This window comes from Hylobates moloch, unplaced genomic scaffold, assembly GCF_009828535.3.
Source record: "Hylobates moloch isolate HMO894 unplaced genomic scaffold, HMol_V3 SCAFFOLD_12, whole genome shotgun sequence".
NCBI classification, from domain to species: Eukaryota; Metazoa; Chordata; class Mammalia; order Primates; family Hylobatidae; genus Hylobates; species Hylobates moloch.
The window spans coordinates 5,166,399-5,178,683 of record NW_026652287.1 but is presented as its reverse complement, the minus strand read 5'-3'; positions in this window follow the sequence as shown (position 1 = coordinate 5,178,683).

Genomic DNA, 12,285 nt, shown 5'->3' with positions numbered 1-12,285 from the left:
AATGAAACACTCACGAGGCACTTAAGGAAACTAACACAAGAAACTCATCTCCCACAGCCTACTCTTTTGCCCATGGCCTTGTTGAGAATCCAAAATTCTCCTCACAAAATGGGGCTCAGTCCATATGAAATGCTGTATGGATGACTTTTTCTAACTAATTACCTCTTACTTGATCAGGAAACGGCCAACTTGGTCAAAGATATAACTTCTTTGGCAAAATATCAACAAAACCTTAAAAACCTACCCGAAGGATGTCAAATACAAAATGGTATTTTCTCCAATGGGAAAAATAGAACACAGGGAGACACTCAGTTTGCTCCCAACACCCCTTTCCAGCTGCTCACCACAGCTACCTTGGCAAGTACTCTAGGAGTGTGGGAAAATGAAAACAACAAACTCACACACCTTTTTAACATACACAACCAGTTCCGTCTACCCAGCCAAGGTATATTCTTCTTATGTGGAACTTCAACCTATATCTGCCTCCCCACCAACTGGACAGGCACCTGCACCTTAGTCTTCCTAAGTCCCAACATTGACATTGCCCCAGGAAATCAGACCCTATCAGTGCCCCTCAAAGTTCAAGTTCATCAGTGCAGGGCCATACGACTAATACCCCTACTTACAGGGTTAGGAATGGCCACTGCTACAGGAATCAGAATAGCCAGTTTATCTACTTCATTATCCTACTACCACACACTCTCAAAGGACTTCTCAGACAGTTTGCAAGAAATAACAAAATCTATCCTTATTCTACAATCCCAAATAGACTCTTTGGCAGCAGTGACTCTCCAAAACCACCGAGGCCTAGACCTCCCCACTGCTGAGAAAGGAGAACTTTATACCTTCTTAGGGGAAGGGTGTTGTTTTTACACTAACCAGTCAGGGATAATACGAGACGCCATCCAGTGTTTATAGGAAAAGGCTTCTTAAATCAGACAACGCCTTTCAAACTCTTATACCAACCTCCGGAGTTGGGCGACATGGCTTCTCCCCTTTCTAGGTCCTGTGACAGCCATCTTGCTATTACTCACCTTTGGGCCCTGTATTTTTAACCTCCTTGTCAGATTTGTTTCCTCCAGGATCGAGGCCATCAAGCTACAGATGTTCTTACAAATGGAACCCCAAATGAGCTCACCTCACAACTTCTACCAAGGACCCCTGGATCGACCCACTGGCCCTTTGACTGGCCTAGAGAGTTCCCCTCTGGAGGACACTACAACTGCAGGGCCCCTTCTTCATCCCTATCCAGCAGAAAGTGGCTAGAGTGGTCATCACCTAATTCCCAACAGCAGTTGGGGTGTCTTGTTTAGAGGGGGGATTGAAAGGTGAAGCCAGCTGGACTTCCTGGGTCAAGTGGGGGCTTGGAGATCTTTTCTGTCTTAGAAGAGGATTGTAAAATGCACAAATCAGTGCTCTGTAAAAATGCACCAATCAGTGCTCTGTAACTAGCAAGAGAATTGAAAAATGCACAATCAGCACTCTGTAAAATGCATCAAACATCAGGATCCCAAAAGTAGCCAGTCTCAGGGAGGATTGAAAAAAGGGCACTCTGACACTCTGACAGGACAAAAACGGAACATGGGAGGGGACAAATAAGGGAATAAAAGCTAGCCATCCCAGCCAGCAGTGGCAACCTTCTCAGGTCCCCTTCCACACTGTGGAAGCTTTATTCTTTCGCTCTTCACAATAAGCCTTGCTACTGCTCACTCTTTGGGCCCGTACCATCTTTAAGAGCTGTAACACTCACTGCGATGGTCTGCGACTTCATTCTTCATTCACTGGAAGCAACCAACTTGGGACACACCACCATGCCTGCTTAATTTTTTGTATTTTCAGTAGAGATTTCACCATGTTAGCCAGGATGGTCTTGATCTCCTGACCTCATGATCTGCCCACCTCTGCCTCCCAAAGTGCTGGGATTACAGGCATGAGCCACTACGCCCGGCCAACACATACATTTTCAACAGAAGAGCAAGAGAGCACAGAACCCAGAATAGCAGAGGCAGATACGGCCCCGTTTTGCAGGAGTCAAATAACTTAATTCTTAGCACAATCCTGTAAGATGAATTCTGTTCTAATCCCACTCTCTAGATAAAGAATTCGAGGCACCAAGAGTTTAGTTCATGAGCAGTAAGAGATTTGGGCCCAAGTGGTTTTGTGTCAAAGCTTATGCTTGGCATAATTTTTTGATAGAGAGCCAGATGGTAACTATTTTGGAATATTAGTGTTCAAATAGTCTGTGTCACAACTAGTGCCTCTGCTGTTGTAACATAAAAGCAGCCATAGCCAATGTGTAAAAGAATAGCTGTCAACTTAAATGCCCATCAATGATAGATTGGATAAAGACAATGTGGTATACATACACTATGGCATACTATGCAGCCATGAAAAACAATGAGATCATATCCTTTGCAGGAACATGGATGAAGGTGGAGGTCATTATCCTTAGCAAACAAACACAACAACAGAAAACCAAATATTGCATGTTTTCACTTATAAGTAGGAGCTAAATGATGAGAACACATGGATACACAGAGGAGAACAGCACACACTGGGGCCTATTGGAGGGTGGAGGGTGGGAGGGGGGAGAGGATGAGGAAAAATAACTAATGGGTAGTAAGCTTAGTACCTGGGTGATAAAATAATCTGTATAACAAACCCCTATGACACACGTATACCTATGTAACAAACTGGCACATGTAACCCTGAACTTAAAAGTTAAGAAAAAAGAATGGGGTGTGTATGTGTTCTAATAAAAGTTTACTTGTAAAAACTGGTGAAGGCCAGAATCTGGGTAGTCACATGGGGCAGGAAGAGATGAGGATTGAGGAAAAGAGGAAGAAGTCAAGACAGAGGAATAAAGGAGGAATGTGAATAAGTTCCAAAGATATATTTCAAGCATTTCTAGTATTTTTTTCTTAATTTGCTCCTCCAGCAACAATTTATGTGTATTTATTTATTTTTAGACTAGTCAGGTGGAGCAGTGGAAGAAGAGAAACAAGTGGAACAAGGAACAAAGTGGAACAAGGAGGTTGATCTGTAACTGACTGAAGAGTCGATTGAGATAACTCACTACCTTAGGATCAGCCCAGCAGGAGTTTTTTAACTGGAGCTGGATGGTGATAGGGGAGGTGTATTTTGTCAATCTTCAGCATCATAAGCTCAGAGGAAACATTTCTGTAGAGATGTAAATGGCCCCAAAGAATGAAGATGTTGGAATTTGGAACCATTTCAGGCCAATGGATAGTGATTTCTATTTTCAGGTTTTTTGTTTTGTTTTGTTTTCTGAGACAGAGTCTTGCTCTGTTACCCAGGCTGGAGTGCAGTGGTGTGATCTTGGCTCACTGCAGCCTCCGCTTCCTGGGTTCAAAAGATTCTCATTCCTCAACCTCCCAAGTAGCTGGGATTACAGGCGTGTGCCACTGCACCTGGCTAATTTTTTTGTATTTTTGGTAGAGATGGGGTTTCACTATGTTGGCCAGGCTGGTCTCAAACTCCTGGCCTCAGGTGATCTGCCCGCCTTGGCCTCCCAAAGTGCTGGGATTAGAGGTGTGAGCCACGGCTCCTGGCTGTTTTGCCTTTTAAATAATCAACAATGATTTAACAGTTAATTGGTGAATCCTTCCTCAATCCCTGGCTGAAATGTGGGTGACTACTCTCTCTCTCCCAACCCTCTTTTGCATTTGCAAAACTGTGGCAGGGAAGAGGCTTGGGAAGTAAGCCCATTTGCCTCCTCGCCACTGGATTAGCAAACAATGTCTCCAACTTCCCTCTGACAATATCGGGTAGATTGGAGGCAGGTGTAATAGGCACATTTCACGGAGGAGAAAGCTGTGACCCATCCAGTTTGGATAAATGCCCTGTGGTTGGCGGGTCCAAAGCTCACAGGCATAACTTGATATTTTAAATCCAAATTCCTAAATATATTGGTCCTTTGGCCAAAGCTGACCCTTAAATAAATATATTTAGTTTGGCCTGAAAAACATTTTTGTAAAAGAAAATTCAGCTGTTTATATTTTTTTAAAGATTTCACTTAAAAGGCTAGATTTCTGTTGACAAATCAGGAGAGTTGGCATTCTGGGTGTTAGTCATTACCCCCAAGGCGTGGCTGGTGATGAAATATGAGGAGTGGGAAGACCATGGGGCTCAGGGCTTGTGTTCTAGGCTGCTGCTTTTAGAAACTTCTCTCATGTGTTTACTTAGTCCAAACTCTCCATCAAGAAAGAAGGTGGCCCAGATTAGAACAGTGTGCTTGCAGCTTCTTGGTTGCTAACATTGCCACAAAACAAATTACAGCAACAAAAATTTCCTTTTATAATAGCACTTCCATAACTGGTATTGCAGAGAGCCTATAACGAGAGACACGGTATAAATACCCTGGGGCCATGGAAGAGATAGATGAAGAAGAAAAGAAAAAAAGCTTTCCAAACACTATCATAAATAAGTGATTTTTGTTGTTGTTGTTGTTGTTTTGCTTTGACTTTAGAAATAGTTATCAGCTCACAAAATCAAGCATTTTTGAGACAATGAATCTCTCAGCATGGGGGCTAATGAGAGAACAGATAACTGCCTGGGGCTGAATATCTGATTTTTCAGGGAGAAGAAAAGCTGAAATGAGGGGATAAAATGCCTATTCTGTTGTGTAAACAGAAAGTGAATTAGAGAGGAACATGTTTATATCCTATAAAGTCTAACAGCCACTTAAGTGGATGGTATTATTTGAGAAGACAGAGTTTGCTGCTAATGGCCACTCTGCTCATCTCCCAGCTTGGCAGCCGCTTAGGCTTAAAAAGCTATGAAAGAACAGGAACAGAGTCCTGCTTAGTGAGTGGACTGAGCACGGGGGATGATTCTGATGCTCTGTGAGAGACAGCAGGTGATCGGGAATAGCCCATGGTTAGAAATCGAGTATATAGGAATCCATGATAGTAGCTAATGTTTTTCCAAGAGCTGATGACATACCAGAGACTACTCCAAACAATATTTTGCAAGAATCAACTAAACTTTTAAAACAGTCCTACTGATGCAGGATTTTTCTTGGCCCCTTTGCTGGACTCGTAGTAGGGGGCACCCCATCTGCTCAGCCTGCCATGCTTAGCCCCTGGTGGGAGGGAGCACACAAGGGAGTGAGTGCAGGGTCTGGCGGGCTGCTGGGAGTGCTGACACAGGAGCAAACTACATGTGCGGCCCGTGGCCAGACAGGGCATATCACCCCCAGGGAAGGTGGCAGGGCCCAGGCATGGGTGCTCATGACCCGGAAGCCCCAGAGGGGGTGTTAGAGTGTGCTAATTAGCACTTTTAGTTCCACCACCTTCCTGCAGCTCAACAAATGGTGGCGTGTTAGCAGCTCAGCCAGCCTCTTGCCCTGCTCTGACCCGTGACTCTGGGACTGGTGTGGCTCCAGGGCTGGCTACATTCCCCAATGGCTGCTTCTGTTGCATGCCGCAGCTGCCCTCCACTGGTGAGGGCAAAGGGCTAGTGTTACAGCCTTTCTGGGTACCTACATTCGCTGGGTCCCAAGCTCTCGTCCAGTGTCCAAGAAGAATGAAGTCATGCTGACAATTGAAGGGTAGTAAAGGTGGAGAATTTTATTGAGTAATGAAACAGCTCTCAGCTGAGAGGGAACAGGAAGGTTGGGTCATCTCTCCCGAAGTCAGGTCATCTCTCTCAGTATGTCTGAGTCTGGGGCTTTTATAGGCACAGGATAGAGGAGTGTGTGCTAACAGGTTTGCAAGTATGCAAAAAAGATTAAAAAAAAGCCACCAGTCAGAGGTGGACAGAGTGTAAAGACAGTTAGTGTACGTATATGTAAAATAAGTGAAGGGTAGGGATCAATCCAAGGAAAGCACACCAAACAGGAAGACGGGTTCTCAATCCAGTCCGTGGATTTGACTTGTATCTTGACCTTCAGGCTTTAAACTGTCTTTGGCTTGAAGGTGGGGTTTCACCAGGAACCCATCCCTGTCAGCCTAGGATTTCTCTGCCTCCTGCCTCTGTCACTACAAGGTGAATTCTGTAATAACTCCATGCTCTAGAGAAAGAATTCAAGGCACACAAAGTTTATGCCATGAGTTTTAAGAGATTTGAGCTTAAGCAGTTTGGTATCAATGCTTTTATGCTTGGCATAATTTTTTAGTGGAGGGCCAGAAAGTAATTTTACGGTATTACTGACCAGATGGTCTCTCTCACAACTATCACCTCTGCTGTTATAGCATAGAAGCAGCCAACGTGTGAAGAAATGGATGTGAATGTTTTCTAATAAAACTTTATTTGTAAAAACTGATGGGAGCCAGGAGCTGGTCTGTGTACCTTAGCTTGCTAGCATCTCTTCTAAACCCGCTCTGTTCTGCCTCTCAGGAGCATGCTATTCCAGGAAAAGTGGCTGCAATTATGGGGTCCTGGGCCTTCAGGAACTTGTCCTATATCCTGTTGTGATGTCTCTCTGTCCATTGCTCTTTGGCCTTGATTCTTAAACTAGAAACAGAAGCTAACATATATCACTTTTCCTTAATTTTTTTCTGAAGTTGTTGTCTTTTTACAGGATTTCTAGTGAGGAGAGGTCAGTGAATACATGAGGAAAGGTCTCTTTGAGAGCACACAGTTAGATGAACTTGGCTTGTAGGAATTGTCTGATGAGGGGGAGGTAAAAGATTATATTTGTATTTCTAAAGGGATAAGTAGGAAGCTGGGAAAAGGGAAGGAGGAGAAAAGATAAAATAATAAAACAACTATCTCTTAGTAAATTAGGGGTTCTCGGTTACAAAATGAACTAGGTTTGTTTCAATCTGTAGCTCAAACCGGTGTTTCCCAAGCTGTTTTTGCACAGTGGGATTACCAAGAGCTCTTAAAACAAGTCTATTCCTGGCTCTGACCCTCTGACATTCTGGCTTAATTGCTAGGACCTGAACCTGGTCATTGGGCAATTGAGAAGGTCTCCCAGGTGATTCTAATGTGCAGCACAATTGAGGAACCACTGACGTAGACTCTTCATCTTATAACAGCCTGTCAGGGGCTTGTGGCTTTTGCTTGGGGGAAGGCAGGGTGAAGGGAAGAGACAATATCTTTGCCTTCTGAGTTTTGAGCAGTTCTAGTTCCCGGTAAACAGCACCCTAGTACCTGGCGAATAGACAGATTGGTGAGTGAATAGGTGGATGTGTCAGAGGCATTTGAACCAGAGCGACTCCATCTTGAACAGGAGCTGGGTAAAATGAGGCTGAGACCGGCTGGGCTGCATTCCTAGGAGGTGAGGCATTCTAAGTCACAGGATGGGAGAGGAGGTTGGCACAAGGTACATGTCATAAAGACCTTGCTGATAAAACAGTTTTCATTAAAGAAGACAGCCGAATCCCACCAAAACCAAGATGGCAATGATATGACCTCTGTTTGTCCTCACTGCTCATTATAGGCTAATTATAATACATTAGCATGCTAAAAGACACCCCCACGAGCACCATGACAGTTTACAAATGCCATGGCCACATCAGGAAGTTACCCTATATGGTCTAAAAAGGGGAGGAACCTTCAGTTCTGGGAATTGTCCACCCCTTTCCAGGAAAACTTATGAATAATACACTGCTGATATCATGGCATAAATCAGAGGAAAGTAAATAGACCAAGATGATCTTTATAAAACTCCTGTAAGTGTTAAGTGTGATTGAACAATAGCGTAACACTTGCCTAACTGATTCCCACAGGTGCATGCATTGAGCCGAGGGCTGGGAGAGTGCTTTGTTGGGAGCCCCAGTTAAGGGCTTCATGGTGCTCATGAGGAGCAGAGATGCATGAGCCTCCTCGCTGACTTTTCAGGTCCTCTCGCCGCTGTCTGACTCCATCCTGGCTGAGAAGACAGTGATTGTCCTGGACGACCAAGTCACCATCGCAGAGCTGGGAGTGCAGCTCGTAGCTGGTATGTCTCCCTCCCTGCAGCCACACCTAGCAGACAAAAGCGGCCATCGTCTCCACAGCCTCTGCCCTGGATGTTCTTCAGTCCCCACAGCAGGTGAGTGTTCCAGGGACCCTGCGTCCCTGGTCAGTGGAGATGACTTCTCTCTCGGTTAGCACATCCTGTGAAAGACAGCAAGAGAGCCCTCATGCCTAGGACTGGGGATTCTTGAAGCTTCTTGCTTCTTATCCGGGCTACCCTGTCTCTGAGAAAAGTATTCAGTGGCTTAGAAACATTTCTTCTTATGCGCTTTTCTACCCACCACATCCCTATATGCCATTTGCTTTCCCCTGGGCTTATCTGTGCCAGGCACATCCTGCTGCTAGACCATGACCAAAGAATCACGTGTTTTCACTTTTCTAGAACAAATTATATTTGATAACCTGAAATTCTATTTCAGCAATTTAAACAAATAGAGCTTGCAAACCCCAAATATCTGAGACAGGTCTCAGTCAATTTAGGAAGTTCATTTTGCCAAGGCTGAGGATGCACCTGTGACACAGCCTCAGGCGGTCTTGACAACATGTGCCCAAGGTAGTCGGGGTACAGCTCGTTTTTATGCATTTTAGGAAGATGCGAGACATCCCTCAGTACATGTAAGATTTACATTGGTTCCATCTAGAAGGGCAGGACAACTGGAAGGTGGAGGAGCTTCCAGGTGATAGGTAGATTTATATATATTCTGATTGGCAATTAGTTGAAAGAGTTGTTGAGGTATTATCAGTAGAAAGGAATGTCTGGGTTAGGATAAGGGGTTGTGGAGATCTAGGTATTATCATGCAGATGAAGCCTCCAGGTTGCAGGCTTTAGAGAGAATCAATTGCAAATGTTTCTTATCAAATTTAAGATTTGCATCGATGTTAATGCTGGAGGGGCATAATGAGGCATGTTGGATCCCCGCTTCCCGTCATGGCCTGAACCAGTCTTTCAGATTAAATTTTACAGTACTCTGGCGAGGAGGAAGTTCACTTAGATGCTGGAGTGGTGAGTGGGGGGGCCTTCGAATTTTATTTTTGGTTTACAAGCTAAAAGGCACCAATTCCTGTTGGTTTATATTAATTATTAACAACTCTTAAACCACAGCCCCATCTTTGAACTTGAAGCAAATCTGTTTCAATTATCCCAAGTTCATTGTGTCTTCAAGCATGCCAATCTCCCATAATGCATCTTTCCTCAGATACTTTTAGCATGGCTTCCTAATAAAAATGCTTGACAGGATCTTATCCTGAGCCTGATTAGTTGCACCTGAAATTGATTCAAATGCATCATGTGATCTTTCAAACTCTTTTTTGGAAACGTCAAAGTCAAATTCTGTTATATGACATTCAATCAGTTAATATACACATGACTGCATTCATTAAAGTATATCATTTGTTCCTTACACCACTGGAGCTATAAACTATTATTGATGTCAGTTGAATATATGACAGCCACCGTTCTGGATTCTCAAACACAGAAGCTTATTTTCCTTGTTACGCAGAAAACGTATTTTATAGGAGACCACATTTGTGTACATGTTCACAAATTTGAAAGAACCTGCGTTGGTTTCACTTTCTTTAGGAAGTAATAGTCCTTGGATGTTGTTCAGTGATGGTTTGCTCGGTTGATTTTGTCCCGTGATCTCTTTAGAGATTTATTAACCTGAGGATTTTTCAGTTACTGTCTTATCATTGGATGAAATGGTGGTGTCTATCCAGGCAAACTTTGAGTCCAAATGGTTGGTCGTGTTTGCAGAAGGTGAAGGACAGGTGCCCTTGTTTAAATTAGAAATGATGATTAGTGAGCTTTTCAGGTTCACGATGAAGAAAAGAGTCAAGTTTACTTCCCACACCAGCATCCTCTGAGGGGACAGTGGGCCATATACCAACTCTGTCCTGTTTGACAGCGATGATAGCATCAAGTGGGTCTGCCAAGGTATGCAGCTGGGGAAATCCCGGGACTTCGGAGACTGCAGTTGGCCCTCTGCATTTGCGGTTCCCAATTTGTGGGTTCAAGGAACCTCAAATTGAAAAGTATTCCCCCAAAAAACAATGAAAAGTAACAATACAAAAATAAAAACAATGAAAATTAAAAATAATGCAGTATAAACAATATTTACATAGAATTAGTATGTAAAGATGATTTAAAGTGTAGAGGAAGTTGTGCATAGGTTATCTGCAGATGATTTAAAGTATAGGGGAAGATGTGCATAGGTTATCTGCAGATGATTTAAAGTATAGGGGAAGATGATTTAAAGTATAGGGGAAGATGTGCATAGGTTATCTGCAAACATTGCACCATTTTATATGAGGGACTTGAACATCCTTGGATTTTGGTATCCAAGGGGTTCCAGAAACCAATGTCCCATGGATGCCGAGGGACTATTTAATATGGGAAGACTGCAAGACCAGATGTAAACTCCTTTCTTATGTTTGTATTCATCTGTGTATCTTTTGGTTTCTTAAATAGTGAAGTGGTGAGTTTTATCATCAATAGAGGATGATTTAGCAAAGCCTAATTTGTGGAAGTCTTGTAGGATCCCTTTCTAGGCAGGTGACAGGTTTGAAGCAGATGGCTTTTAAGTGAGTGTGTGCCCCAGACAATGACAAGGAGATGCTGGAAACATCATAGGACAACATTTTCACATACTTCCTGGAACCAGTGCTATACAATAAATCTAAGACTTTTGATGTTACTAGTCATCTGCGGGTAAACAGCCGCTTGGAATTAGAAAGGATTTGGGTATTGATTTTTCTATTCTTAGTCTCTTATGAAGCATAGCGGCCACCACTTGTCCTTGGCCTGAGAGTAGGTGCATATAAAAGATAATGGAATGTTAGCACCCTTATTTGGAATGAGCACTGCTCTTGTTTTGAGTACTTGGGCCAAAGGCTGGGACTAAGGAGTGGCTGCCAGAGGGTAGTGGAGGGTGCTGCAGTGTACTGCAGGATGCTGGAGGTTGCTTCAGGGTGGGAGAGGGTGCTGGAAGCTGCTGGAAAGTGCTAGAGGGTGCTGGAGTGCACTGCAGGGTGCTGCTGAAGTGTGCTGGAGGGTGTTGCAGGGTGCTGCTGAAGTGTGCTGGAGGGTGCTGCGGGGTACTGCAGGGTGCACTACATGACTCTGAGTGCACCTCATCCATCTCTTCCTATACCCTCCCTGCGTATGCATAGGCAGCTAATTTCTTTGGCCTGTGTAATTTTTCTGGAAATAGGAATAGGAAACATAAAATCAATGTTTATTTCAAGATCTGTTTGATTGGCATATATGTTTTATTTCCTGGGATTTTTCATGTCATGTCATTTACTGGGTATCCATGCTGGCTGTCAGCTTTTTTCCACTTTTCCTCACTTCACTGTTCAGGGGCAGTACCTAAATTCTTATTCCGATTTTATCTTTTCCTCTTTCTCTTTTTGAAATCTTGAGGTGTTTTTTGTTTTTGTTTTTCTCTGTTTTAATTGTTATTTTAGACTTGGGGATACTTGTGAAAATTTGTTACATACACGGACACGCGTCATTGGGGGTTGTTATACATATTGTTACATCACCCAGATATTAAGCTCAGTACCCAATACTTACCTTTTCTGCTCCTCTCCCTCCTCCTCTCCTCCCCCTCAGGTACACCTCAGTGTCTGTTGTTTCCTTCTTTGCATTCATAAGTTCTTATCATTTAGCTCCCACTTGTAAGTGAGAGCATGCAGTATTTGGTTGTCTGTTCCTGCATTAGTTTGCTAAGGATGATAACCTCCAGAAATCTTTTGTATATGAATTGGACAAGAAGTTTTATTTAAGATGTGAGTGTACAATAGAAAGTACTAGTTTATAAATGATTTTTAGATAAACCTTGTAGAGTTTTGGGAAACACTGAGAACCATATACATATATATATATTTTTCCTCTCTGGTAGTTGTAACTTCATGGGGAGCTAATATTTTAGGGGGTTAAAATCTCCCAATTAAAATACTATTAGCTCTACATATGCAAACATTTTGTGGGCATCATATCTCAGTATCCAAATGAAATCTAAAAATAGTATTGATGTGCACAAAAATGAAACTGCCTGGGAAACATCTGCAGCTGAGGCTTTCCATTTGCTTGAACAACAATAAAAATAAATATATAGAAGAATGTTTCTATTTACTAGTATGTAGATATCCACCTGTAGGGTGACCAGAAAATATTCACAATTGTTTTTCTGGTAGAGGGAAAACATTCATAGTATGCCCACTGAGGGAGAAACTGGCAGGTAGTACCAAAAAAAAATCATAGAAGTGAATAGACACTCTAAAAACTGAGAAGCAATTTTCAGGAAAAACACAGGTACTGTAAATCAAAGTGACAAAGAAAAAAATCGCATAATTTCT